Source organism: Megascapheus bottae, chromosome 10 (assembly GCF_031878675.1).
Source record: "Megascapheus bottae isolate mThoBot1 chromosome 10, mThoBot2.hap1, whole genome shotgun sequence".
NCBI classification, from domain to species: Eukaryota; Metazoa; Chordata; class Mammalia; order Rodentia; family Geomyidae; genus Megascapheus; species Megascapheus bottae.
Genome location: NC_143518.1, coordinates 43337697 through 43365531, shown reverse-complemented (window position 1 = coordinate 43365531; position 27835 = coordinate 43337697). Strand labels below are relative to the sequence as shown.

Here is a 27835-nt window from a genome sequence, read left to right as displayed (position 1 = left end):
TAATAAATAACTTCTTAGCTAAAAAAATTTTCTTTAGCATATGGAAACTTATAGTGTTCAGTCTCTTAATGTTTTAGGTGGGTTTTTGTTGTTCTGGTTCTTGCTGTATAGCCTCAAATATTCAATCTTCCTGCTTTAGCTTCTTAAGTGCTGAGATGGGATGATAGAGTCTTCCCTTTCATACCAACCCTCTCTGCTCTGCTTAGCAAAATGATTTATTTTAAATGATGGGCTTTTTATTTTTATTTTTTATTAATAATTTTATTGTTGGGTACATTACTTCTTGAAAATTGTTCTCCTTCCCATCTTTTTCTCCCAATTTCCCCACCCTCTCCCAGTCAAAACTGATGAGTTTCTTTATAATGAAAACATAATTTTATGATTTACTATAATTATATAGGCTTACTTGTTTATCTGTGCATTGTATATAATTACTGCTTATTTTCCACATAGCTAGCTTTGTTTATGTTAAACAAAGATATATATTTAAGAGTTAGCTAAACAATCAAGGGCTTTTATTAATAATGATTATTGAACCCAAGGGAGAGGCATGGATCTTGCTGTAACTCAGGTCAGTCCTCCTGTAAACTTTCATCCTGTGGCTACCTCCCTAGAAGGGACTTGCCTGTTTCAAACAGGCCAATCACAAATTGCCTAAAGGGAGGAGAAAAGGGGGAAAGGAGCAGTACTAAATGGTCAGTCCCTTACCATACAGCAGACAACCAGTTTCAGGGGCCTGCTGTCCTTAATTCTGAGTGGCCTTTATTTCCCCTTTGTTAAATAAAGTTTTTGTTACCGTAGTATAAAAAAATTATTGAATTCAAGTTGTATATCAAGCACTGTTCTATAAAATATGGTATGCTCTGCTTAAAAGTAGGCAATGTAGCCGGGCACGGCTCATGCCTGTAATCCTAACTACTCAAGAGATTGAGATCTGAGTATCAAGGTTCAAAGCCAGCCCGGGCACTAAAGTCCATGAGACTCTTATCTCCAGTTAACCACTAGAAAACTGGAAGTGGGGCTGTGGCTCAAGGATATGGGGGTAGCCTTGAGCTCAATTGCTCAGGGACAGCGCCCAGGTACAGAGTTCAAGCCCAATGACCTGGGAGGGGGGTGGGGGAATAGGCAATGAATAAATACTTAATGACTGATGTCATTTCAGACTGGGATCAGTACTTCAAAGAGGAAAATTAATTATATACTGGATTGATGTATGTTATAGTATAGTAGAAAAGATAAACATTAATGTAGTTAATACACAGACAAATGTGTTAAATGTCATAAAGGGAAAGCAAAGGATATTATGCCTGTATGTAAATGAGGAAGGTAGGAACCAGTTCATTTTGAGAATGATCAAAGAAGATTGGAAGCTGGGGCCGGGAGTTTGGCCGAGTGGTTAAAGTGCTTGCCTGGCATGCAGGAAGACCCGGGTTCGATTCCTCGGTACCACATATAGAAAAAAAAAGCCGGAAGTGGTGCTGAGGCTCAAGTGGTAGAGCTCTAGCCTTGAGAAAGTCCAAGGACAGTGCTCAGGCCCTGAGCTCAAGCCCAGGAGTGGCAAAAAAAAAAAAGAAGACTGGAAACAATTATTTTCGCTCTTAGAGCAAAGCTATAATTATATGTATTAGTTTGCGAAGGCTGCTGTAACAACTGGATGGCTTAAGCAACTGAAATGTATTGTTTCTTAGTTATGGGAGCTTGAATTCCCAGGTCAAGGTGTTAGTAAGGTTGGCTTTGTCTGGAAGAATCTGTTCCATGTCCATCTTCTGGTAGTGTGCTGACTTCTTGGTGTTACAGACACATTGAATGACTTAGCACAAAGAATTCATATTGTATGATTGATTATAAAATACTAGAACAGGGAAAAATCAACCTCTGATGATGCAAGTTCTATCAGTGGTTGTTTAGGTGAGATGAAATGAGAGAGGTAGAAGACTAACAGTACAGAGAACTTTTAGTGATGACAGAATTATTCTGTAACTTCTTAGGGTTGTGGTTGTATGAATGTATTTATTCATTTGTCAAAACTCTATGTATTCCAATTATGTACACTTTATTATATGTAAATTATACCTCAAAAAGTATTTACAAATAAGGATAAGAGTCTAAGGTTACAATTCAGTGGTAGAGCACCTGCTAAGTAAACATGAGGCCCTGGATTCAATCCCTAGTACTATAAAGGAAGGAAGAAGGAAGGAAGGAAGGAAGAAAGGAAGGAAGGAAGGAAGGAAGGAAGGAAGGAAGGAAAAGAAAAGAAAGGACAAACAAGATAAAGTGGTTTGAATAGTAGGAAGGAAAGAAGGAAGGAAGGAAAAGAAAAGAAGAAAGGACAAACAAGATAAAATGGTTTGAATAGTTTTTTTCTCTGTGTATTAATATAAATATGCATCTATTCACATTCATATATATGTATATATGTGTGCATATTCATATTTATATCCATATTCATTTATATCTCATAGCCCAAGCTGCCCTCAATGTATGGTCTTCCTGCTTCCTTGTCTTCCTCAAATTTCAGCTTCCCCAGTGCTGCTGTTACAGATGTGTGTAATTGTGCCTGGCTAGTTTTATATATACATCTGTGTGTGTGTGTGTGTGTGTGTGTGTGTGTGTGTGTGTATTTTTTTATGAAACACTTGTCAGTTAAATTTATGGGAGTTTCCATATTTATAGAATGTTTTATTAAACTTACTAGAAGGCAATTTAGTGAACTTGTCATGATTAATTTTATTTTGCATCTAATAGTTCTGTTAGATCCAGAAATAACAAGGTATGCCCATTCCTTAAGGGAATATTTCTTACCATCCACAACTTGTACTTTCATTTGAATGTTGTATATTTTATAAATACATGCCAGTTTTCTTATATTTATTTTTTATGTACAAAGGATAAGATTTTTTGTGTTCTCATTAAACCAATGTGCGTATTTTGGATTTGCTTTCAGGAAGATACTTCCTATCTAATCTGAACCATAGAATTGATTTTTCTTTCATCTGCATCTTAACTCTTCGCAGTAAGTAGTGCATTTTTCTGTCAGTTTTTCCTTCTGCTTTGTGTCTCTATGCCCTACAGATGAACTGTGGCATTTGATATTTACTTGATAGTCTTTGATAAAAAACATAAACCTTATTAAATCCCCTCTTTAGCGTTTTAGTCAGTTTCTCAGGGATTACAGCTTATAGTAATGTGGAAAAAATTTAACTTCAGGGATGTCATCTTTTGAGTGGAAAATGTCTGCCACTACCAGATATATTATAAAGATTAAGGCAGTATTAAATGTCCTTTTCAGAGGTAGTAAGGAGAATTTTCTTTTTAAGACTGAGATCATACTATAGGCTGTTGATGGAGGAAACATAATTATTGAAGTATCAACTCTGGTTTTATGTGACACAGTGTTCTTTAAAGAGTAAATCAAGTCTATGGAAAAACAAATGAAAATTTCTTAGATAATTTTAAACTATTGAGACCTTGTTATTGGTAGAGGGCTCATTGGTAGAATTCCTGCTTACTAAGTATGAAGCCCTAAGTTCAAGTCCCAGTACCACCAAAAATTTAAGAATTTTGAGTGTTTAATTCAGCATCACATATGCTTTAGTTGCAATACTCTTGCCAAATTTTTATTTTATTTTGTCTGTCATAGGGCTTGAACTCATAGCCTGTGTACCATCTTCTGAGCTCTTTTGCCTGAGACTAGTTCTCTACTACTTTGAGCCACAGCTCCACTTCTGGTTTTTGAGTGGTTAATTGGAGTCTCACAGGGACTTTTTGGTACAGGCTGGCTTTGAACCACAATCCTCAAACCTCAGCCTGCTGAGTAGCTAGAATTTTAGGTGTGAGCCACTGGCACCCAGCATGATCTCCAGTCCTGGGGCTTAAACTCAGGGCCTGTGCAATGGTCTTGGGCTTTCTCAAGGCTAGAGCACTACCACTTGAGCCACAGCACCAATTCTGGTCTTTTCTATGTATGTGCTACTAAGGAATCAAATCTGGGACTTTGTACATGCTAGGCAAGCACTCTACCATTAGGCCAAACTCCCGGCCCCATCTTTCCAAGCTTTTACTTTAATAAAAGAGAAGTATGTATATATATATTTTTTTCAGTTAAAAGATGAGTATTGGTTTAGAATACTTTCAAGTGTGTCATTTCATGTGATCTGTGTCTTAATTGCAGCTAGCAAGGAAATATAGTGTCCATGTTAGTGGATGAAATGTGAGATTACACTTAGGGGTTGGTTTCTTTACATTTCTTTTATTTTGATCTATTTTCTATATATCTGAGCTCATTTTTTTTTGCAAGAGACTGGAACTCAAACTCAGTATTTGATGCTTTATGCTCGTTAGCAGGCAACCTACCATCTAAGCCGTGCCTATAATCCCCCACATTCTTGACTCTATTAAATTGTCTAGTTGATATACAAAGGGTCTTGTCCACACACATGCCTGACTTATTTTAACATTATGACGTATATAATCTTTACTATTTCTGGAGAGAGAAATACCTTTCTAGAAAATTAATTGCAGCAACCTTTCTAAGGCGCTTCTATTTGGAACAATACTTTATGTATAAATATAACAGTATGTAGTCCACTACATACTCCACTACAAGAATGTCAATTTTACCTTTTTTTAGTTTAGTTCTATGAAGCCATAAGCTAAGGCCCACAGAGATTGTTAGTTTTTATTTTGTTTTGGTAAAAACTGGTAAGTAAACTTATACCTGGCATGCCTTTTGTTCAGGGCCAGCTTGGACCATCATCCTCCTACCTCTGCCTCCTAAATACTTGGGCTCCATCTCACAACTTGCTGGGATTGCAGGATGAGCCAAACTTTGTTGTTGTGCTGTCTCCACCAACTTTCAGTCTGGATTTCTAGGGGGAGATAATCAAGAAAACAGTCTTGGATTGTAATAAATGGTATTAAAAGTTTTAAAGTTATTTGCTTTAAGTGAGGAAGAATGAGTGCCTTCTAAGTTGATAAATTCTCATTGATGATTTCAAGTTGGTGAAATGGTTGCAAGTGATTAATGGCATTGAGTCCCAACTTTTATGTGCATCATGTACTCAGAATAAAGTCTCTCTTAATCATGTCCAAAAGATATAGGCCTTGTTACATTGTCTGGCTTGTAGGATTAAGGTTATTTAAGTAGAGCTAGAGGAAATTTAATGTTAAGTACTATATAGAGCTCTCTGTTGCTTTCCTCACATTTTTTCAGGAAATAGAAGTCTTGATTTTAACATCCTTAACTTTAATAGTTCAAATAATTTACTCAGGCTCAGGAAGGGGATCACTTAGTCCAGGAACTTCGGGCCAGCTTGGGTGTCTTAGGGAGAACTCATGTGACAAAAAAACCACCTTCAAATAAATGCACTATTTACTTGAGTAAAATATGTAAGATATGTGGTGTAACTTAGGTTGTTAGTACAATTAATTAAAACATGTAAAGTAAGGTAGTTTAGATATTAGTAGTCCATATTTCCTTATTAACATTAGTTCATAGAATTGCAGTTAAATGTAGTGCAGTAATGAAGAATTTAATCTCTGGATTCAGAATATCTAGCTTTTTTTTTTTTTTGCCAGTCCTGGGCTTGAGCTCAGGGCCTGAGCACTGTCCTTGGACTTTCTCAAGGCTAGAGCTCTACCACTTGAGCCTCAGCACCACTTCCGGCTTTTTTCTATATGTGGTACCGAGGAATCGAACCCGGGTCTTCCTGCATGCTAGGCAAGCACTTTAACCACTAGGCCAAACACTATCTAGCTTTGAATCTCTGTTTTGCTATTTGCCTAATGAGGAATAACTTCTGTAATCCTCCGTTTCATCATTGATAAAATGAAAATACTCACAGTACTACCTCTTTATGTAAGAGACAGGATAAAATATGTGAAAATGATGTCATGTACACACCTATGATGCAGTTATTTGGATAGTCTGTGACAGTAGGTAATTCTGATCAGGATGCATAAATGGACATATTACAATGAAACTCTCTTGTGAAATTATTTGAAGATAATAAACAAGATGTGGAGAAAAGAATGAAAATCTAATTGATGAATGGTTTTGACCTCAGAGCACACTTAATTAATTGATTTGCAGTGCTTCTATTTTTCTTTCTTCTGTTGGAGTTCTATTGAATAATGAATTGTGATATTGAAATGCAGTAATCTTCAGTAAATTTATAAGTTAGATGACATGAACCTGTGTAATCTGGAAGAATGAATTATAGTTATGGTTTAAATTATAACAGCAACAATAAAATAGCCCAGAGCATACATACATATATATGTATACATATATACATACATGCATGCATACATACATACATACGTGTGTGTGTGTGTATGTGTATGGTTGCTGTTGTTGCTGCTGTTGGTTGTGGGGCCTAGGTACTGTCCCTGAGCTCTTTTGCTGAAGGGTAGTGTTCTACCTTGAGGCACAGTGCTACTTCCAGTTTTTCTGGTTGTTAATTGGAGATGAGTCTCACAAAATTTTCTTTTCTGGGCTGCCTTCGAACCCTCAGACCTCAGCCTCTTGAGTAGCTAGGATTATAGGGATGAGCCACTGGCGCCTGACTCTAGAACATAATTTTAAGACAAGATAATAACTTCCTTGAAAAATTAGAGATAGGAAACAAAGATGATGACCTCAATTGAATACAAGACGATCCCAGTAAGTTAACTTTGATTTCAACTAATATTTATAAACAGTAATGAATAGAAATTAAAGTTAGGTACTTAACTACTGGCCAGTAGTTCTTGGGAGTTACAGAACCAGGAAAAGTATTTTGTCCGTCTTGTTAGTTTTAGAATCAAAAAGGGGTTACAGTTTCTTAAGCTAGGTTATGAGTACAATGCTTCTTGGTCAGTGTTAACCCTCCTTTGTTCTGTTTTGTTACTTTCAATTATTATTATTATTATTATTATTTTTTTTTTGCCAGTCCTGTGCTTGAGCTCAGGGCTTGAGCACTGTCTTTGGACTTTCTCAAGGTTAGAGCTCTACCACTTGAGCCTCAGCATCATTTCTGGCTTTTTTCTATGTATGTGATACTGAGGATTCAAACCCAGGTCTTCGTGTATGCTAGGCAAGCACTCTACCACTAGGCCAAACTCCCAGCCTCTGTTACTTTCAATTTGAGGAACATAAAAACGTATGTGTAGAAATAATCCAGGAGAGAATTTTAATAGTCTTAAGTAGATGAGTGTGAGTGGAATCTAGTACTTAAGAGGGGTTAGCATTAGAAGTGAAGACTAGAATAGCAGAAAACTCACCCGTATCCAGATACTGGTATGTAAATTGTGAAAGATCTCTTCTGATTGCTTATTATTAGTAGTGCATTATTAATGAAGTAGTTCATTCTCCAAGTGTGAGAATAGAGAAGGATTTGTGAAGTTTGAGGAGCCAGGAATGACATAATTATATGAAGTTAAAAGAAAAAGTACTAAAAAGATAGATTTTTCCACTAGAATGAAAGTTAAGACTGATGGCAACCAGCTGTAGTAGATGCCAGGAGACAGTGGAGTAATATCTTCAGAGTACTGAAGGAAAAAGGAGTGGAACACAAAAGGCATTGTGGTACCTGTGAAGACTCAGGATGTACTTGGATTTTTAGCTGAAAGAGTTACAAAAGCTAGAAGGAATTTGAATCAGATAGAAAATCTGAGATGCGAAAATCCTTAGGAGTAAAAACATGGGTTTGTTTTCTTTTTTTTTTTTAATTTTTTTTTCTTTCTTTTTTTTTTTTTTTTTTGCCAGTCCTGGGCTTGAGCTCAGGGCCTGAGCCCTGTCCTTGGACTTTCTCAAGGCTAGAGCTCTACCACTTGAGCCTCAGCACCATTTCCGGCTTTTTTGTCTATGTATGTGGTACCAAGGAATCGAACCTGGGTCTTCGTGCACGCTAGGCAAGCACTTTAACCACTAGGCCAAACTCCTGGCCCCGGATTTGTTTTCTTGTTGCTGTTTTTGCTTTTTTGTTTTTTGGCATTTGTTTCTAAGTAAGTATTCAGCTGCAGGAAGTAGATTTTATAGTTTCAGATTTTATACTAGATTTTATAGTTAGGTATTTTATATATCTTCTAAAATAATGGAGAATTTGAAACATATGTTTAATACAACACTGTAGTTATTGTTTCTTTTTTTTTTTCTTTTCAACGAGTGGGAAAACAAAAAGCCCTACAAGCTGTTGTTCAAAGAGCTCATGTTGTTTAAGCTGGCTTCATGATCTCTGTGGAGGAAATTTAAATGTAGTATGACCTTAGTTTACACTATGAAAAATTAGACAGTACTGGAGATATTTGGCATTGCCTCCCAAACATACCAAAGATTAAACCTTGGATTTATCAGATACCTAAGACAGGCTCTGAGATGTTTCTTAAGGGGTAGGGAAGAGAGCTTCTCTTGAGTGTTCAGAAGACTTACATTTGGGCATTGCCTCAGAAGAAATTATAATGACTTTGTGCTTAAGTAAGTTTTAATTCTCTTTCTCTGCTTCAGTGTATGTGTGGCTAAAAAAACTCAGATCAAATAAAACAGCCTATGAGCTGTGTACTCTTACAGTTCAAATTCCTTTTATGGAAAAGAAAAGTAGTCTGCTTACTCATTTCCCTAATCAGGAAAAATGAAGCTAATAAGTATTGGATAAAAACTGAACAATATTCTCATGTCCATTTTGTAAAGGCTTAGACATTTTAACTATTATTGAAAAGACAATAGATATTTGGATATCTGCAAATGTGGGAATTTTAAATTGTTTATATTTTTAAAACTAAAAGATAATCTATTTAAGTTTGATGTCTGAATTATGTGGTAGGTAGAAAATTCATTTATATGAGATGCTCAGGCCTCTGTTTTTAAGTAATCATCTAAGCTTTTGATCTGCTGTAGTATAGATAAGTCATTACTAAGCCATTTGTTCTAAATTGCACCAGAAATGTGATTTATATATTAATTGATTCACTGTGTCATTTAACATATTACCATTCATGATATTCAGAGTGACTAAATATTCTAAAAGCATTCCTTTTAATATACTTTAGACTTTTGTTTTAATAAAGTGACTTCTAGTTGTTTCATTATGTTAGAATATTTAATTTTTTTAATACTATGCTTTGAAAGATAAAATTATTCATATTACAAATATGTTTGCTGGTAAATACAAATGAAAGAATATTTGAAGACTGTGTTTGTAGATCAGAGTTTTATTACTCCTGTATCTAAGACAAAAAAAATGGTAGCTGCCATATAACTACTCAAGAACAAAGTGGAGCATAAAAGTTAAAACAGGATCAATTGTGACATACTAAGTGTCCTGTTGACTTGCATTTTTTTTTGCAGATAATGAAGGAATTTAAGAACCATTCCTTTGTTGGACTTTTAGTTCTAACATTGACTAGTCTAAAGTCAGATTATTAGTAATGCTGAGAATGGAAAATACGCACCTGTAGCAGAGGAGTGTGTCGTAGTAAATATGTTTATACAGCTGTGTAGGAATGTTAGTTATTAGAGCGTACATTTACAAAATCATGTAATGAGCCTCATTTTCAAACAACCATTAACTTTGTCTTAGAAATAGCTAATTAAAGAATAACTTCAATTTTCAAGTACAGACTGTGCAAACAACATAATATCACTTCAGCTGTCCTCTCAACTAAAAGCATGGATTTGATCATAAGTATGCATTGGCTAATTTCTGAGGAAATTCAGGCTTTTTTTTCTAAAACTATTCCTTACTTAGATAATTAATGCTTTAATTGCATATAATACCCACTTTTTTAATACTAAACTGGGCTTCAATTAAACTTCATTGCATTTACATGGACTCTTCTGTCATACTTTAATAAGAATTATAAAATCACTTGATGTCATCTGTGTGAAAGCTTCCTTTATCATTCATGAGTTTCAATTATTTCATGGAGTTGTTAGGTTTGGACAGCCTATATTGGAATATGAACAATACTATTAAAAAGTTAAGTACTAGTTAATTTTTTTTTCAGACAAGGTCTCACTGTTTAGCCCAAGGTGGTCTTGAACTTGTGATCTTTTTGCCTCAGCCATCTTTCTTGTGCTGGCATTATAGACATACACCACTCTGCTTACTAGTAAATAATTTTAAAACATTTAGGACTCTGAGCTGGCAGTATAGCCGAGTGGTAGACTGCTTGCCTAGCATATGTGAAGCCCTGGGTTCAATTCCTAAGTACTACATCACAGAAAAAGGCAGAAGTGGTGCTGTGGCTTAAGTGGTAGAGTGCTAATCTTTGGAAAGCTCAAGGACAGTTTCCAGTCCCTGAGTTTGAGCCCCAGGACTGAAAAAAACAAAGCATACAGGAATTTGAGAATTTAAAAAAATTGTAATGAAAAGAAAATCCTAATAAAAAAATTCAATCCAAAGAAACAAATATTACCATTAACTATGTATTACTACCACGGTGTTGTCTATAAAAATACTGCACCTGAAAAGATGACCAGGTTGTGAATTATTTCATCTTTTTGTTTAACTTTTGAGTACGTGCTGTATATCATGCACTCTATTAGATTTGAGAAATAACAATACATAGGCTTATTTCTTGCCCTCAGATATTTTAGTTTCTATCTGGAGAGAATTATCAAACATTAGTTGTTAATTACCACAATTTATTTTTTTAAAAAACCTATGATGTAAGAGGAAGATAGTGCAGATCTACTCAGCATCTTTATTATGACCTGAACTTTTTAGAACTCTGTAGTAGCTACTAAATTTTAAAAGGAGCAGGAAATAGAATGTAGTAGATTTACTACATAACCATTTCTGCTTCTGTGAAAATGATGTGGAGCTGGGTCAAGTGCTAGAGCTCTAGCCTTGAGGAAATAAAGCTCAGGGACAATGCCCAGGTCATGGGTTCAAGGCCCAAGACCCCCTCCCCCCCCAAAAAAAAAGGAAAGGAAAAGGAAATAAGAAAAAGGAATGTCAGCTCTTCCTAGGGCTTTGTGATGTGAACTAAGGAGAGAATATAGAATAAAAGCAGCTTAAGAGACCAGAAACAGAATATGTTGTCTGGTGGTTCTGTAATGTCTATATCACTTTTTTTCCTGTATCATCTTTTAAACTAGTATTAAAAAAAACAAGCAAGATTAAGACATTTCTAAATAGATAAAATAAGTGTGTTTATCAGTTCTTTAATCTCCCCAAAATAAATATGAAAAGGAGCAATCAGCAAAAAGAAAAGTTCTCTCTGATGGAAGGTATGACAAAGCAAAGCAAAAAAAAAAAAGTCATCTTGCAAACTGGGGTTCTTCTCTTTCTTCCTTCTCCTCTTCCTCTTCTTTGTTGAGGCAGGGTTTTATTATGTAGGCCAGACTGTCCTCAAACATCCTCCTTGCCTTAGCCTCTTGAATGCTTGTATTGTAGGCATGTACTGCCATGCCTAGCTAAGAGGGCTTAAACCTTATTTTAGTACTTAATCTATAGTTACTTGTCATTTTGCAGTTTTTTCCTTATGTTTTTTTCTCCCAATAAATTATTTAAAAGTTAGAGTACTAGTTGATACTAAATTACAGCATTAATTAACTACTTTTTCTTCTGACCTGCCTATTTTCAGTGTTACATTTTGTCATCTTCCTCAGTTTCCTACTTTTACCTGAGATTGCCCTAATTTTTGCTTTGTGTTCTTTTTTTCCCAATTATTTGATATGTATGCCATACATTTATGGTCTTGATGGCTTTTTCATTTCCCATATTCCCTTTAGCATATGTTTATGGTTACTTCATTTCCTCATTAGTCTGCCTTCTATTACTGTGTGCCTAATTTCCTTATATGTTGGACTGTTTCATAGAGGTTAATTATGTGTGTTGACTATGCATTAATGAAGGTGCCTTTTAACTTTTAATTTATTCTCAGGGATTATTAGATAGCAAATCAAAAGGCAATCACAATATATCCTTAAGCTTCAGTAATCTTTTGTTGAATTTATGTGGTTATTTGAGGTTTCAGTAAAGAATGTAAACTAGAAAAATAATGTAAGAAGGGTGTGCCTTCATGTCTGAATACTGACAGAAGATGTAGTAGTGGAAGTGAGGATAAAGCATAGTTATCATATGCAGGGATGCGATCCTGGGATGTGAAACCATTTGCATGCTTCTCAACCTGTATGACTCAGTATCATAACAGGATAAAATTAATCTGTATTTTATAAGATGGATTGGGCTTTAAAGTCTAGGAATATAGCGAAAACAGTGACTGGAATTTATTAATGAAAATCCAGATTGTATGTTTTCTCTGGAACAGCTCAGGGAACTTTACCTTTACAAACAAGATAACATGGGTATCAGGACTTCACTTTTGGTTCACTCTTCTCTTTTCCTCTTCTTTTCAGTCACTTTCTACAAAAGGGCATGGTTGCTTATCACTGAAAGAACAGATGCTGCAAATACTGTTAAACTTGACTACTAGTCAAAACCCTCCCAGGATTGTGCTGAAAGATCCCACAAAACTTAGTTTTTAGCTGAGTGTCAGCAGATATGAAGAAGTTAAGACCATAGTAACAAAATAAAAAAAAATCTCTTATACTCCTAGCTTCCTAAAGTCTGAGTCCAGTTGTAGTTGTCCCCAGTAGCTTTTGTTAGTGTATTAGTATCAGTAGTAGTAATTGACTATCAGTAATTGGAATTTCAAATGTCACTCACAGGTCCATGTGTTGAAGCCTTGATCCTCAGTTTAATTCTATTGAGAAATTGTAGAACCTTTAAGAAGTGGGGCCTAGTGAGATGCCTTTACATCTCTCTTTTGCTCCCTGACCACAAGATGTGTGACTTTCCTATGTATTATCACCATGGTATGTTAAAATTGAGAAATAACAGGGTAAACTCAACTATGCATGGAAACTTATGAAATTGTAAGTCAAAATAAATCTTCTTCTTTATAAATTGATTCCCTTAAGTATTTATTATAATGATGGATTATACTTATTGACTAAGATAGTAAATATAATTAGAGATTAGATAAAGATGCACCTTAGCTTTATACTAGACCAGGATTATTTTAAGATTTCTAACAGTTCCATTTGTTTTTATATAGGGGATCTGAACTTAATCTTTGCTGGCTTTGACTCATTGCAAAGTCAACAGGGTGTGGATGTGTATGCCATGGCATCACACTTGGCAGAGGAAAGAAAGAACGTTGAATTGCCTCATATCCCATAGGGGATGGAAGGTGGAGCACATATCATTCCTTTGCAGTGATTGAGGGCTGTGTTGACTAAGTAATATATAAGAATATTAAGTGAAGTGTCTATTTAGGAATTCTTGATATATCCCAGGAAGTTAATAAAGTTGGTGACTCAACAAGACAGATAGTTTAACTTAGGAACAAAACAAAGAGCTTACTAGTTTCATTTCTGTAGCTCTTCATCTTTGTTTTCATGTTTTGCTCTCTTGTAATGTTAACTATTAAATGGCAGACCTCTGGAAAATGTAAATACTGAATATCACTAACAACATTGTGATAAATTCTTCTTTTCTTGTTTCTTGTATGTTCATGCATGTGTGTGCACATGTGTTTAAGTTAAAGGTTATCTTTGTGGTGCTAAAATATAATTTGAAAATGGTTACAGTGGCCTACTAGTAAATACTTTATTTATACCAGTATTGTGTATGATTATTTTTATTGTAACTGCTTTGTGAATCATAATGTCCATTATAGGTTGTAGGCTTTGTTATAAAAGAAGAGAGTGTTTAATCTCACCCTAAACATGTTCCTCCTACATTTTCATCAAACATATTGTAGTCTTTGTTATGATTGTCATCTGGAATAGATTTTTATTCTCCAAAGATAAATTTTAAATTAATAGTTGCTCAGATGGGGCTTATCTAGCTCCATTTATAGTATTTTTGAACATTTGGAGATGCCAAAATGTAGCAGTGTGCATTACAGCACAGTTATGAGCATAAAGGTAGCTATCTTGTCTCAACATCAGAGCTAGAGATTTGACTGGTCTCTATTGTGGAGATTCATTCTGCCTGAGAGCTTACAATCACAAAGCAGTTACAACAAAAATGATCATATACAACCATGAACAGCAATAAAGTACTTTATTTACTAGGTAGATCATTTTATCAGTGTTTACCTTTTCCTTAAACACATGTGCACACATGTATACTTATGGATGACTGTGGTCACCTGGAACTTGCTTACTCTTTCACCAAGTTTTCAGTGAATATGCCAAACATGTGTTAGTCTTGAAGAGCAGTTGAACAACAGGCCAATAGCAATTGGTCCTGAACAACAGTTATTGTGATGAGTTTTCTTTCATTCTTTGGTTTTTGTTTACCTATGGGGTTTCAGGTTATTTTTGTTGTTTTGTTTTTTGGGAGTCATGTGGCTTGAACTCTGGCTCTGGGTGCTGTCCCTGAGCTCTAGCCCTCTCCCTGGAGTCACAGTGCCAGTTTTCTAATTGTTAATTGGAGAAAAGAGTCTCACAGTCTTTAGTGCCTGGGCTGGCTTTGAACTGTGATCCTCAGATCTCAGCCTCCTTGCGTAGCTAGGATTACAGATGTGAGCTATTGCACCCAGCTGTGTTTCAGGTTTTGAGATGGGGATCTCACTGTGTTGCTTGAGCTGGCCTTAAGCTCCTGATCTCAAATAATGGCTCCCGCTACTCTTCTAAGTGGATTGTACTAAAGCTATGCTCCATTGCATCCTGCTTTGTTTTAGTATTCTTGATTTGATATTTGCTGAGTTTACTAATACTTTTCCCTTAAGTGGTACATTAAGATTCCTTTTACCTTCCAGTACCTGTTTCTAAGGTACCCTATTTATAAATGCATTCTTTCAGCTAGGCCTCAGGAATTTTAACCCAACTATTGAGTCAGATTGAGACTTTTAAAGGCTTTTTAAAAGGTCGGAGAAAGGAAGTGGCACTGTGGCTCAAGTGGTAGAGTGCTAGTGTTGAGCTGAAGAGCTCAGGGACAATGCTCAGGCCCAAAGTTAAAGTCCCATGACTGACAATAAATAAATAAATAAATGGTCTGAGTAATATATTCTAGTGTTTTCACGTATCCCTAAATTCTTAAAAATATGTCCTTGCTTTTTTTTTCATTTGTTATTACCTTATACCTTCTCTTTATATCATTTAAACAAATTTCCAAAGCCAGACATAGGATGACTTTCACAATTTTTGAACTGTTTAAACTTCTGAATTATATATGTATTTTAAACATAGGAGAGAACTCCCTCCACATTCGTGAAATGCCTAACTCTCATCTCCTTTCTCTTACTGTTTGGGTAAGTTGAGGTTCTTGCCATAAATAATATAAATAAAAGAATATTTGAATTCTGTTTCTTTTTCATTGAACTTCATTTATATCTGAATGTGATGTGTTGCAGTGATACTAAATCTAAGTGACAGCTGCTTGTGTCCAGCTGACATTTATTTTCCAGTAAAGTCTAACTTGTTTGTATCCTTATTTCATAACATAAGGAAAATGAACATAGTTTTCTCCTGAAATATCTCTAAAAAGTATAACTACAGAAAATTTCAGTTTAATAGTCCTAATACTTAATATCCACATATTTCATTCATTTAGATTCACTTTAGAGTTTGGTAACAAGATACAACTGAAACCAATAAAAGACTTTTCTAATTAGATTAGAGTCATGATATAGTGGTCTTTATTTTAAAAGCAGATCTCCTGCCAAGAGTTTTATTGTGAAAGTAAGACATTGCATTTTGAAATTCTATATTGCATATTAAAATATTTTGGAAGGTCTCCAGAACCTATGAATACATTATATTTTGTTTTTAAATCCTCATGCATTACAAGATTATGATTGTAGATGATTTATCTACAATATTGGAATTTTGTTAGGGCTGAAATGATTCCTCTTGTATTTAATATAATACTATTAAATCTGAGCCTTCTTGTCTCCTGTAAAACTTAACACTATGCTTTGTGTGAGACAAAACATCTCATTAAAGACAAATGATCCATCTGAATTCCAGTGTGAAAACTATGAAAAATTACCTTGCTTCCGATACTTTTTACTTTTAAAAAGCTTTTTTGTAGTATTACTTTTTGCTAGGTTAAAATGTATTTTTTTGCCTGTTTGTTTGCATTAAATTTGCATTTTTCTCCTCCCTCCCTCCCTCCCTCCCTCCCTCCCTCCCTCCCTCCCTCCCTCCCTCCCTTCCTTCCTTCCTTCCTTCCTTCCTTCCTTCCTTTTATTTCTTTGTCATGGGGATTGAACTCTGGGCCCAGGTGCTGTCCCTGAGTGCTTCAGCTCAAGGCTACCACCCTACCCCTGAGCCACAGCCCCACTTCTGGTTTTCTAGTGTTTAATTGGAGATAAGAGTCTGACGATCTTTAGTGCCTGGGCTGGCTTTGAACCCCTATCCTCAGATCTTAGCTCCTGAGTAGCTAGAATTATAGGAGTGAGCCACTGCGCTCATTTTCTTTTACAGAAAAATGAAAGACTGGTTGTGAAATCTACTTATCTCAATTTTCCCTTCAAAATATGTGCCCTAATCTCTAAATACTACTGAAATTTTTAATAGTTTAATATTAAGCCAGGTGCCTGTGGCTCATACCTATAATCCTAGCTACTGAGGAATCTGAGAGCTGAGAATCTGAATTTGAAACCAGCCTGGGCGGAAAAGTACATGAGACTCTTACCTCCAATAAACAAACTCAGTAAAAGCTAGAAGTGGCACTGTGTCTCAAATGGTAGAATGGTAGCCTTGAATACAAAGAGTCTCAGAGACAAACGCCCAGACCCTGAGTTCAAGCCTAGAACTAGAAGAAAAAAAGATTAATAATTAAGTAAATTTTAATCTAGATAACCAAAATTAAGGTAGTCTAGATTTACTTATTTCTAAAATAGTTTATCAGAGAAGCCAGATAGGTTATAGTAAGATAAATGGGCAATTAAGGAAAAAGTTTAGACTATTAACTTATAATGACTCACTAAGTGGGAAAACTAATTTAGTTTTGTTATTTAATAGTATTTCTGGCTGAACACTGGTTCCTATACCTGTATTCCTAGCTGCTCAGGTAGTTGAAATCTGAGGATCATGGTTCAAAGCCAACCTGGAAGGAAAGTCTGTCAGATTCTTCTGTTAACCACTAAAAAGCCAGAAGTGGAGCTCTGGCTCAAGTAGTGCTTAATAGCACTAAGTAGCTCAGGAGTAGTGCCCAGACACTGAGCTCAAGCTCACACTCGTGCTTATGCTTATGCCCAATTCTGCTAATACCAAGAAAAATCTTATCTCAAAAACTACACAAAATGGCTGGATGCTGGTGGCTCACACCTTTAAATCCTAGCTACTAATGAGTCTGAGATCTGAAGATTGCAGTTTGATGCCAGCCTGGGCAGGAAAGTAAATTCATTCTCAGAAAATGCCAGAAGTGATGTTATGGCTCAAGTGGTAGAATGTTAGCCTTGAGCAAAGGGAACTCAAGACAGTGCTCAGGCCCAGAGTTCAAGCCTCAGGACTGAAAAAAGAAATCATTACACAAAATAAAGTGTTAAAAGCTTCCTGAGAATAAGCTTGAACATTACTGCTTTGGAGAAAAACTGGATAGCTAACTTCTGTCATTCCTTAATATTCAATACTTGTCTAACTTTCAGACTTTAATAAGGACAACAGTATAACATATTGTAGTCATACTTAAAATATACTGAATCCTGGATGTTTGTTTCCTATGAGCAAGCAGAATTAAGTCAGCAGAAAATAGAATTTTATATATTGAATTTAATTTGTAGATTACATTTCCATGTTACATTTATTCTACCTAACAAAAAATAGTTAATAGTAACAAATTATAAAATGTCGGTTATTCCGTAAATATTTGTAAAGGATAAATATTGGACCTAGAACACACACACACACACACAGATATGTGCTATATATCACATATATATAGTATATAATATATAATGTACGTTACCAAAAATATAAAGCTAATAATATAGTCTGTGCCTCTAAGTGTATGCTAAGGGGTTTCCAAATGTAACTGTGATAAAGACAAACAAAAGAGTTAGGGCAGAATGTAGTGGTGGCTCATATCAACAAATCCTACCTACTTAGGAGGCTAAGATTGGTAGGATCTAGGTTTGAGTGAGACCACCATCTCAACTATTAAAGCTGAGTGTGGTAGTATATATCTGTCGTCCCAGGCATATAGCATGTAGAAATAAAAGGATCACAGTCCAGGATGACCTGGGCATAAATTCAGCACATTAAAAAAACCTAAAGCAACCGTGATTGGAGGCATGACTTAAGTGGCAATCCAACTAACAAACACAAAGCTCTCAGTTTAAATCCTGTACTGAAAAAAAAAATCAACCTATGATTTATAGGATGGAGAATTCATTTCTGGTAATCAATCAGGGAAGGTTTCAAGAAGGTATGTTATTTTTTATGTGCTATATAGAAAGGGGTTGTGGAAAGTTGGAAATGTAATAAAAGGCCATTGCTGATAGAAGGAATAGCATACACACTGAGAATTTATGTATAAGCTTGTTTGGAATAAAGCAGATTCTGTCAGCTATGCCTCATATCTCCTGCTTTAATGCTGAGGAACTGAATCCAAGGCTTCCTGTATGTTAAACAAGCACTCTCAACACTGAGTTACCCCAGTCATATCCCTCAAGACAAGAAGTAAAGCCAAGTATTGGTGAGGACACTGAATGGAAAAGGAAAGACCCTAACTAATGGAAGACCCTGAACAACTACTAAAATGATCAAATTTTATAGGGTAGGCATGGGAGAGATATCAGTGGTTTTTGGACTGGAGTGGTTTTCTTGTGATGGTGAATCAAAAAGCTGTATGTTAGTTAGATTGGAAATACACTCTGTTGTAATTTTTCAGGAGAAAAGTAAACTAAGAAGGTGGCAAAGGAAATAGAATGGGAAGGTTGAATGTGTGTGACAATGGTTGGGATTTGAGATTGAATAAATAGAATTTTAAAAAATGACTAAAGGCTAACTCTGACTCCATCCTTAGTTCAAGAATGCAGTGCAAATCAAGTGTTGAATCAATATTGAAGTGAAATGGGAGGCTTAAGTGACTCAGATAGTGGAAAGAAATGGAAGCAGTAAAGCAGTTACTTGATGATAACAGTGTATATTTTACACCACTGAGTTTGAAATACCATTAGGACACATAAATGAAATGTTCTTAGCAGAACTTGCCCAGTAGAACTTAACATAGAAAGAAGTTGACTGTGAGGATATATTCAGGAAAGGAAAGAAAAAGAGAGGACGATTGTATATTGCTCAAGATTTAGGATAAGAGAATTAAGAATAATGGAATGGAGGTTAACAAGGCAGAGAATGTTAGAATAATGGAAATTGAGTAAAGAGAAAGCATATTACCTGCAGGGTTCAGAAAAGAAGACATGTAAAATAAATGAATGTTGAGAAAGAAGTATTCAATTTCATTTCTGAAGGAGTAGTTTTATTAGAGAGGGAATAAAATAGTAGGAAGTGAAGTAATGAGTTGGGATGAGGCTTAGTATTGCTAGTAGAGGAGGGAAAGGAAAAGGTAGACTAATCTGAATGAGCAGGCCAAGCAAAAACAACAAACATTTTTTGTAAGAACTTTTGAAGGGTTGGCAAAGAGAGAAGATAAAGGTGAACTTGTGGAGGGAGAATGGGACAGAATAAAGAAACTTGGCAGGAAAGAACTAAAGTGCTGTCCAGTAAATCTGTGTGTGGTGATGGAAATTCTACCTGTATTCTTTAGTTCCATACCACAAGTCACGTGTGGTCTTTGAGAACTTGAAATGTGTTGCTAATGCATCTTGGGCACTATAATCCTAACTCCATTTAATGTCAATTAATTTAAAATTGAATAGCTCCACTTGATTTGTGGCTACCTAGTTGGACAGCAAAGATGTGGTGTGTAACTAGTTAATTTAGGAAAGAAGGTCAGACATTTTGATGGCTAAGGGACTGGTTCAAGAATAACTTTGAGATAGAGATAATAAATGTTGAAAAAAACTTACAATCCAAAAGTTTCATTTTTCCATCACATTATTTGCTAGGGTTTAGATAGACGCATAGCAAAGGTTCCCCTCTCCCCCAACCCTTGTAAGGATTTACAGTGGAGATTCTGTGCAGATGAGATGAATCACAACATTGAGAGCCCTCCAGAGATGAGAATGTGCATTTGTTTTAGTGTCTATGAGTTTGTGTTTCTTTCAGTGTCATCCTCAGCCTTGAGGTGGGGAAGGGTTAAGATAAGGGAACTAGGGGAAATCATCTTTGAAAGGCTAGAGTATGATAGTAAAGAAAATTAGTGCCCAGAAAAATAAAAATGGGAAAGGGCCTCCTCAAGCTGGTCAGTGAAGAGCAAACTCCTTTGATCCTGAAAGTCCATAAAATTTGCATTTGCAATATTTCTAAGTTTGAAAATAGAATTTCCAATAAAAATGGAACATAAAAGAAGCCATGAGATTAAGAAATGTCATTTGTGAGATGGGAGTAGTAGAATATAAGACTGGAGTATATTTCCAAATTCCTGGGAAGGAGTACAGCAACAGACATGTTTGTTTTGATTTTCCTCCAATTTACGGTAATCTGGTCTTTTGTCCCTGTTTCAATTAACTTAATTTTCACTATATAATCTTTTCTTAGATAATCTAAAACTGGGATTTAAGCTGGACTCTGGCTGATCATATCTGAAATAATCTTGGCTACTCAGGAGGCTAAGATCTGAGGTTTGCAGTTTGAAGTGAACCCAGGCAAGAAAGTCTATTTGGCTCTTATTTCTAGTTAAGCAACAAAAAACACCAGAAATAGAGCTGTGGCTCAAGTGGTAGAGCACTAGTCATGATCATAAAAACCTCATGGTTTTTGTCCCCATTTCTCTTCCTCCACCCCTCCCCTCATCTTGTTTTTCCCCTTCCCTTTCCTATTTCAAATAAACAAATAAACATATATACAATATACCAGATAACAAGGTAAGATATTGTAACAATATGAGAATAACCAAGGGACAACAAAAGAGATGAGAAATAACAGTACATTAAGAACAGCAATCACATATTATATAGCTCTTGTTTCCATATCCTGGAGGTCTTTTCATTTAGCCTCATCCTATATGGCCTTATGTATCTAGGTTTTGAGCTATTGTAATTCCCTGCTAGGAGAGTCCACGGTTTGTACTAATTATTACAAATGAGGGAAACCATTTAGCCTATGTTCCTTTGCGTCTACTGCCATACCACCTTGAATGCACCCGATCTCGTCTGATCTCGAAAGCTAAGCAGTATCTGATCTGGTTAGTACTTGGATGGTACTCATTTTTTGATGAAATTCTTACCAAAACATATAACTGCAAAAATCTCTGTGGATATGAATCCAATTGAGAACTTTTAGAAATTATTTTGCCTTTGCTCTGAACAGAGATTCCAAGTGTATACCATGTACCCCTTTTAACTAAATATCTTTTCTTTTTTTCCATAAAAGGACTTTCCATCACTAATACAAAAATCTGAATTTTTTTTTTTCATTCATGGGGCTTGAACTCTGGGCCTAGGTGCTATCATTGAGCTCTTGAGCTCAAGGGTACCTCCCTATCCCTAGAGCTGCAGTGCCACTTCCGGTTTTCTAGTGGTTAATTGGAGATAAGAATCTCATGGTCCTTTAGTGCCTGGGCTGGCTTTGAATCCTGATCCTCAGATCTCAGTCTCCTGAATGACTAGGATTCTAGGCGTGAGCCACCACACCGGCTCAAAATCTGAATTTTTTTTCTTTTTTTTTTTTATTATAATTAGTAAAAGGGTTACATGATATTTGCCAGCTAGAAGGTGCATTAATTCACATACATTGATACACTTTCACATGTCTTGGTACCCAAGAGAAGGGGTATCAATTACAATAAATATATATATGAAAAAACAAAAAAAAACCCAAACAAACAAACAAAAAAAACCCTCATGGGACAATGCTCAGGTCCTGAGGTTAAGCCCCAGATCCAGCACAAAAAACAAGCCAAACCAAACAACAACAAAAATCCTGGGATTTTATTTTTATCTATTTATGGTAAGCTCCAAATTCACAAAAAATGAATTCAGGGTCTCTCAGATCATCTTTTGTGATGCTTTAACTTTGGAGATTGGAGCACTGATTGGATTAAGTAACTAGATAGAGGTTTCATAGCTAGTGAATGATAGACCTGAGGCTGGACTGCAGGTTTTCACCAACTCCCTTTAATGGGCTATGCTTAAGCAACACAGTGTTGCTATGAGTCTTCAGTAGTAGGTATCTAATGGTCTGTATTCCAAAAGTGTTCAAATACAATATGGAATATTGCCTGTGGTACTGTCCTATGGTTGGTTTCAGTGAATTTTTCTTCCAAGTTACTAAACTGTTGGTCATTGGTCCTCTGTTTATTTTGGGCCTCAGTTTACTAGTTTATTCAAGTTTTAGCATTGGATCCTTAAAGAAATGATGTCGAAATGTTAATAAGAATAAGAAAATCAGGAATTAGATTTTGGACTAGGTTCAGCCGGCAGAAAGTGTGTTAAAGAACAGATCATTTTTTTCCTTCACTTTTTACAAAGAACCAAGTGTACTTATCCTGCTGGCCTTTGTCTCTTTCACTCTCCTGTATTCTTTATTGTAAAATGATTAAGAAAAACTAGTACAGTATATGATTTCTAAAAAATAGATCCTGGCTTGGTGGCCCAGCGAGGTGCCAGTGGTTCATTCCTATAATCCTAGCTACAGAGGAGACTGAGATCCTAAGGATTGAGGTTTGAAGCCAGCAGGGAAGAAAAACCAATAAAATTACATTTCCAAAATGACTAGCAACAAAAACTAGCTCCAGTGGTGGAGCACTGAATGCACAAGTAGAGTGAGTGTGAAACTGAATTCAAGCCCTAGTGACACTAGATTTAAAAAACAGGAATTGTTTTCAGAGAATATTTGAACTTTGCAGTGTCACTTTCTTTCTTTTTTTGGTCAGTCATGGGACTTGAACTCTGGGCCTGGGCGCTGCCCCAGAGCTCTTCAGCTCAAGGCTACCACCCTATCTCTTGAGCCACAGTGCCACTTTCGGTTATTCTGGTGATTAATTGGAGATAAGAGTCTCACGGGGGGCCTGAGCCACAGTGCCACTTTCGGTTATTCTGGTGATTAATTGGAGATAAGAGTCTCACGGGGGGCCGGGAGTTTGGCCTAGTGGTTAAAGTGCTTGCCTAGCATGCATGAAGACCCGGGTTCGATTCCTCGGTACCACATACATAGAAAAAAGCCGGAAGTGGTGCTGAGGCTCAAGTGGTAGAGCTCTAGCTTTGAGAAAGTCCAAGGACAGTGCTCAGGCCCTGAGCTCAAGCCCAGGACTGGCAAAAAAAAAAAAGAGTCTCACGGACTTTAGTGCCTGGCCTGGCTTTCAACTGAGATCTCAGCCGCCTAAGGAGCTAGTATTACAGGAGCGAGCCACCGAGCCCAAAGAAACATTGATGTGACTGGATAAAAACATTATTTTTGAAAAAAATAACAGTGTATCCCATCCTTTGCCTATTTCTTCATGGACTTCAACTATTTAAATAAACAGATTCAGTGTATGAATTGGTAACTTTACTAAAAATACAAAGATTTGTGAATTTATGGGCTAAAGAGTTCAGGTCTTTTGTTTCTGTGAAACTGTAACTAAGGAGCCCCTAATTTATGGGATCAACAATTCTAGAATCTTTGTTTGCATTTCTTGTAAGGACAAGCACAATTAAACAAGATTAGCCTCTTTAATAAACTAAACCATAGAATTGTTCAAATGACCGAAGACTTAGAATTACTCCATTCTCAGTTTAATTTATTTTTTGTATGTATGCCTGTCCCTTGTTTTTTTTTTTTGTTTTGTTTTTATTTCTCTGCTCAAGGTTGGCACTCTACTAATTGAGGCACACCTTTACTTCTGGCTTTTTGCTGGTTAATTGGAGATAAGGCTTCTTTGTGCAGCCAGCTTTAAACCAAAATCCTTAGTCTCCTGAGTAGCTAGAATTACAGGCATGAGTCACCAGTGCTGGTTTCTGGACTATTCTATTCTTGACATTGCATATAAATAAAAGCATGCAATATCTGATGTTTATTTCTGGCTTTTAAAATTTTTATTTTATCTTATTTTAGGTGGCTCATGGGGCTTGGGCTCTGGGCCTGGGCATTGTCCCTGAACTCTTCAGCTCAAGGATACCCCTATACCCTTGAGCCAAACCCCACTTCCCATTTTCTAGAGGTTAATTGGAGATGAGTCTCAGGTTCTTTTGTGCCCAGGCTGGCTTTGAACCTTGATGCTCAGATCTTAGCCTTCTGAGTAGCTAGGATTACAAGCGTGAGCCACCGCGCCAGCTGTTTCTGGCTTTTACTTAGCATAATATTTTCCCACAGTACATCCATGTTGTAACATGAATCAACACTTCATTTTTTTTATAGCTGAATTATATTGTTGGTTTATATAGATATATTACATTGTGTTTACCCATTGATCAGTTGATGGATGTTTATGTTGTTTCTACATTTTGGTTGTTACAAATCCATGAATATTCATGTACAAGTATTTGTAATGTCATGTTTTCAATGTTCTTGGGCATATAAAGTCAATTTTCATTTGTGGTAGTTATGTCCATAAAGTTATTGCATTTCCTCTTGGAAAATTACAGAATTAGATTCCTGGGAGCCCCCCATGGTTTTATGTGTGATTCTGTTTAAAGACATCTGATATATATTGCTGATTAAATAGCATTAGATGTAATGATAACACTAAAACTCATGTCTAAATAAAGTTTATAAATGTGCATATGTATTTATTTCTGAAAGGCAGAGTACAACCTTGTTATTTCTTTGACTTAGAAACACGAGGCAGCACTTCAGCCCTGTACTTGTAGGCCATTTTAGGCAGTGAAATTGCCACCAGAAAGTACAAAAATGCCACTAAATATATTCCAGGAGGGATACTTGTTTGTAATATGACATCCAGACAGTGTCTTTTTATTGGATGTTAAGTAGGAGCATCCACGTCACCCCTCTGTGCATTAGCATGTCTGATTGACTGGAACACCATGTGTTTTGAGGGTTACAAATAAATTATGGTGTGGAAGCAAACTCAAGTACAGAATCCACAAATGAGGATCAACCTTAGTGGCACTGTAATTCTATGTGTGGTTCTTGTTAACTATGAAACTATTTTTTTCCAATAATTTTACATTTACACCAACAGAGTGTAAGGGTTCCAATTACTACATGCCCCTGTCAATTCTTGCTATTTTCTGCATTCTTTGGCTGTCTTTGAGGATGCCAACTGGTTTTTATTTGTGTTTCCTTAAACTATTAATGATTAGTATTGCCTATTTGTATATCTTTGGAGAAATTTCTGTTCAGAAACTTCGCTACTTTTGAATTAGATTGTCTTTTCATTGTTGAGTGGTAGAAAGGCTTTAAAAAATCAACATTGATTTTGAGCAATATACTTCACTGGAGTTTGTAAGTATAACCAATAAATATAAATGTTTCTATGTAATTATTATTCATGACGTGAGAAGGTTAGCCTCATAGAATGAAAAAGAAATATGCATAAATCACTGTAATAAAATAGTTGAGTTCATTTCCAAAAAAATCAACACTGCTGAATAATATCTATATTATATATAATCTGTATTTTTATCCTACTATGTTTTTTTTCACTTTTCTGATAGTGTTCTTTGATGTACAAAACTTTTTTTTATTTTAATGATGTCCAAATTTATTTTTCCTTTGATTTTTCTTGGGAGATTTTTGAGATATTATAATTAACTAATTAGTATGTCCGATTAAAAAGATTGTTTATTCTTTCTATAATATGAAAGTATAGACTTCAAAAGCTGAATAAATTACCACTTATTGTCATTTTTAAATCTAAAGTATTTGTAGATATATGCAAAGTGTTTATGTAGAATTTAAAATACTGGTATTAGGGTCATTCTTTTATAAAAGGCAGTGTCAACGCTATTTAAAAACTGTAGTAAGGAAAACATAGCTTTGACTCATACTTTTCCCTTCAAAAATGAAGACTGCCTCTTTTGAAACTATGAAGTTTTTGTCTTAAAAGCAAGAGCTACTTGTAAAACAACACGAGAATCTCCCGGAACTTGAAAATAAACACGAAATGGTGTTTATTTGTGTTAGTTTAAGTATTCTAACCCTATGTGTCAAAAAACTGAATTGGTAACACTTACATTAGGCTAAGCAAGCAAATAACATCAGCCAACATGGCTTTAATCTACTAAGTAACTTTAAATCCAAAAGATCAAAGGATAATATAACTAAAAACAGTCCTTGCTGCAGTTTCCCTGTAGAAGCAGGAAAAGGCTAGAAATTACATGTCACCTTCATATCCTGGCTTGCTGACCTCCTGCTCAGATCAGGCCCCTCTGTATGCCAGCTGTTACCATTATTAAGACCTTGCCCCCAGGGGTTAAGTAGGAGGAAAACTTCTGTCCTATAGGAGGGCAAACAACACAAGTTCCAGCCCCTAACATGCCTAATTCAAAGCAATCTGCATGTGCTTGTCATTCGGTCCCTCCTGGCTCTCAGTTTGCTCTGCCCTAAGCTGCTCCTGCCAACTCTGGCTTTCTGTGGCTCCCTGTTCCTGCAGCTAGTGGTGGCTGTGAAGCTGCAAGTCTGTGCAGACCAAACTGAGCCAGAGAAGTTTCGTCTTTGAACAGCAAGGTAAATTTTTATTCTTCCTTCTCTATGTTTGCAATGGTTACTTTGAAAGAATTTATTTGTAAAACTGAACTTAGTTTCTGAGGTGGTAGTTAAAAGTCCAGCTCATTTTTTTTTCCATGTAAACTTTGAACAGCATACTTTAAATACATTACAATCTCACGAAGCTTATTAGAGTTTAGAGCATACTACAGTAACGTATGTTTATGAAAATGTGCTTTCTTTGTGAAATTGGAAGGAAACTTGAGATTTAAAGTTGGGCCTGTTGTTTCAGACTTTGAGATTGTTTTTAATCACTTAACTAAATCAGAAAAATTTGAAAAGAAGTGCTTCTTCAGTGACTTGTTGATAGAAGCATAGGTATAAAATAATAGAAATCACTTTTGCAAATTAAATAATTTAAGAACACAGTAACTTGGTGTTTTTGAACCTATAAAGAGGGAAGTTTGGTGAGATGCCTATTGGCAAACTGAGTTTCAAGAACTAGTCTAAATCCTGTCAGTATTCATTTCAAATCCACAGCCTGGTGTACAACCCCTTGAGTTGTATTTGTGTAGACTAAATCTAAATACTTCATGCATTGTGTGCAGTTTAAATTGTTAACTATGATAGATGGCTACATTATGGGTATGCTTATTATAGAAACCCAAATCAGAATGTATTTATTCTACTGGCTTTTGCTTAAACTGAGAATGAAAAATTAATACATGACTAGTAGAAAAATTCAAACTGTATTAGTCTATGAAATATTTTTATGTGTGGTAGTAAAGTGTAAAATTAAAAAAATTGAACAGGAAGAAAATTTAGTGAAAACTGAACAGTTTCATCCTGGTTGACCAGAAATGCCTTTCATGGATGACAGTATAAGAAATAGAGAACAGGTTTTCTAACTTGCTAAAAATTTCCTTTAGAAAATAAGTATTCTGTTGAAAGAAAAATGAAATATGCCCTTTTTATTCATCAGAGTATTATTTTAGATCATAATATTTAAAACTAAGAGAGCTCCAGTTCCCTTTGATGGCTAAACTATGTAAATAAGCCCTAAACTAGTATCTTGCTAATAACCTTCCTACTTTCCTTGATTTTAAAGTATGCTGACACATTTCTGCTTTTTAAAATGTTAAAGATGGCCTTTTGCATTATTTTATTTTTTACTTTTGAACT

At 35.6% G+C, this 27835-nt stretch overlaps 1 protein-coding gene across 4 annotated transcripts in view; it reads left to right on the top strand.

The window, feature by feature from the left end:
• Disp1 (dispatched RND transporter family member 1) overlaps positions 1-27835 on the top strand; it is a 153756-nt gene that overhangs the window by 59626 nt on the left and 66295 nt on the right. The window contains exon 4 of one of the 4 annotated variants that reach the window (XM_090341143.1): positions 2945-3013. The exons of 2 other annotated variants lie outside the window; for them this stretch is intronic. The gene's annotated coding sequence lies outside the window, so the exon portion shown is untranslated. Of the gene's footprint in view, positions 1-2944; positions 3014-26590; positions 26675-27835 lie in introns of those variants that run through there. One more of the 4 variants, XM_090341145.1, reaches the window with a different exon arrangement.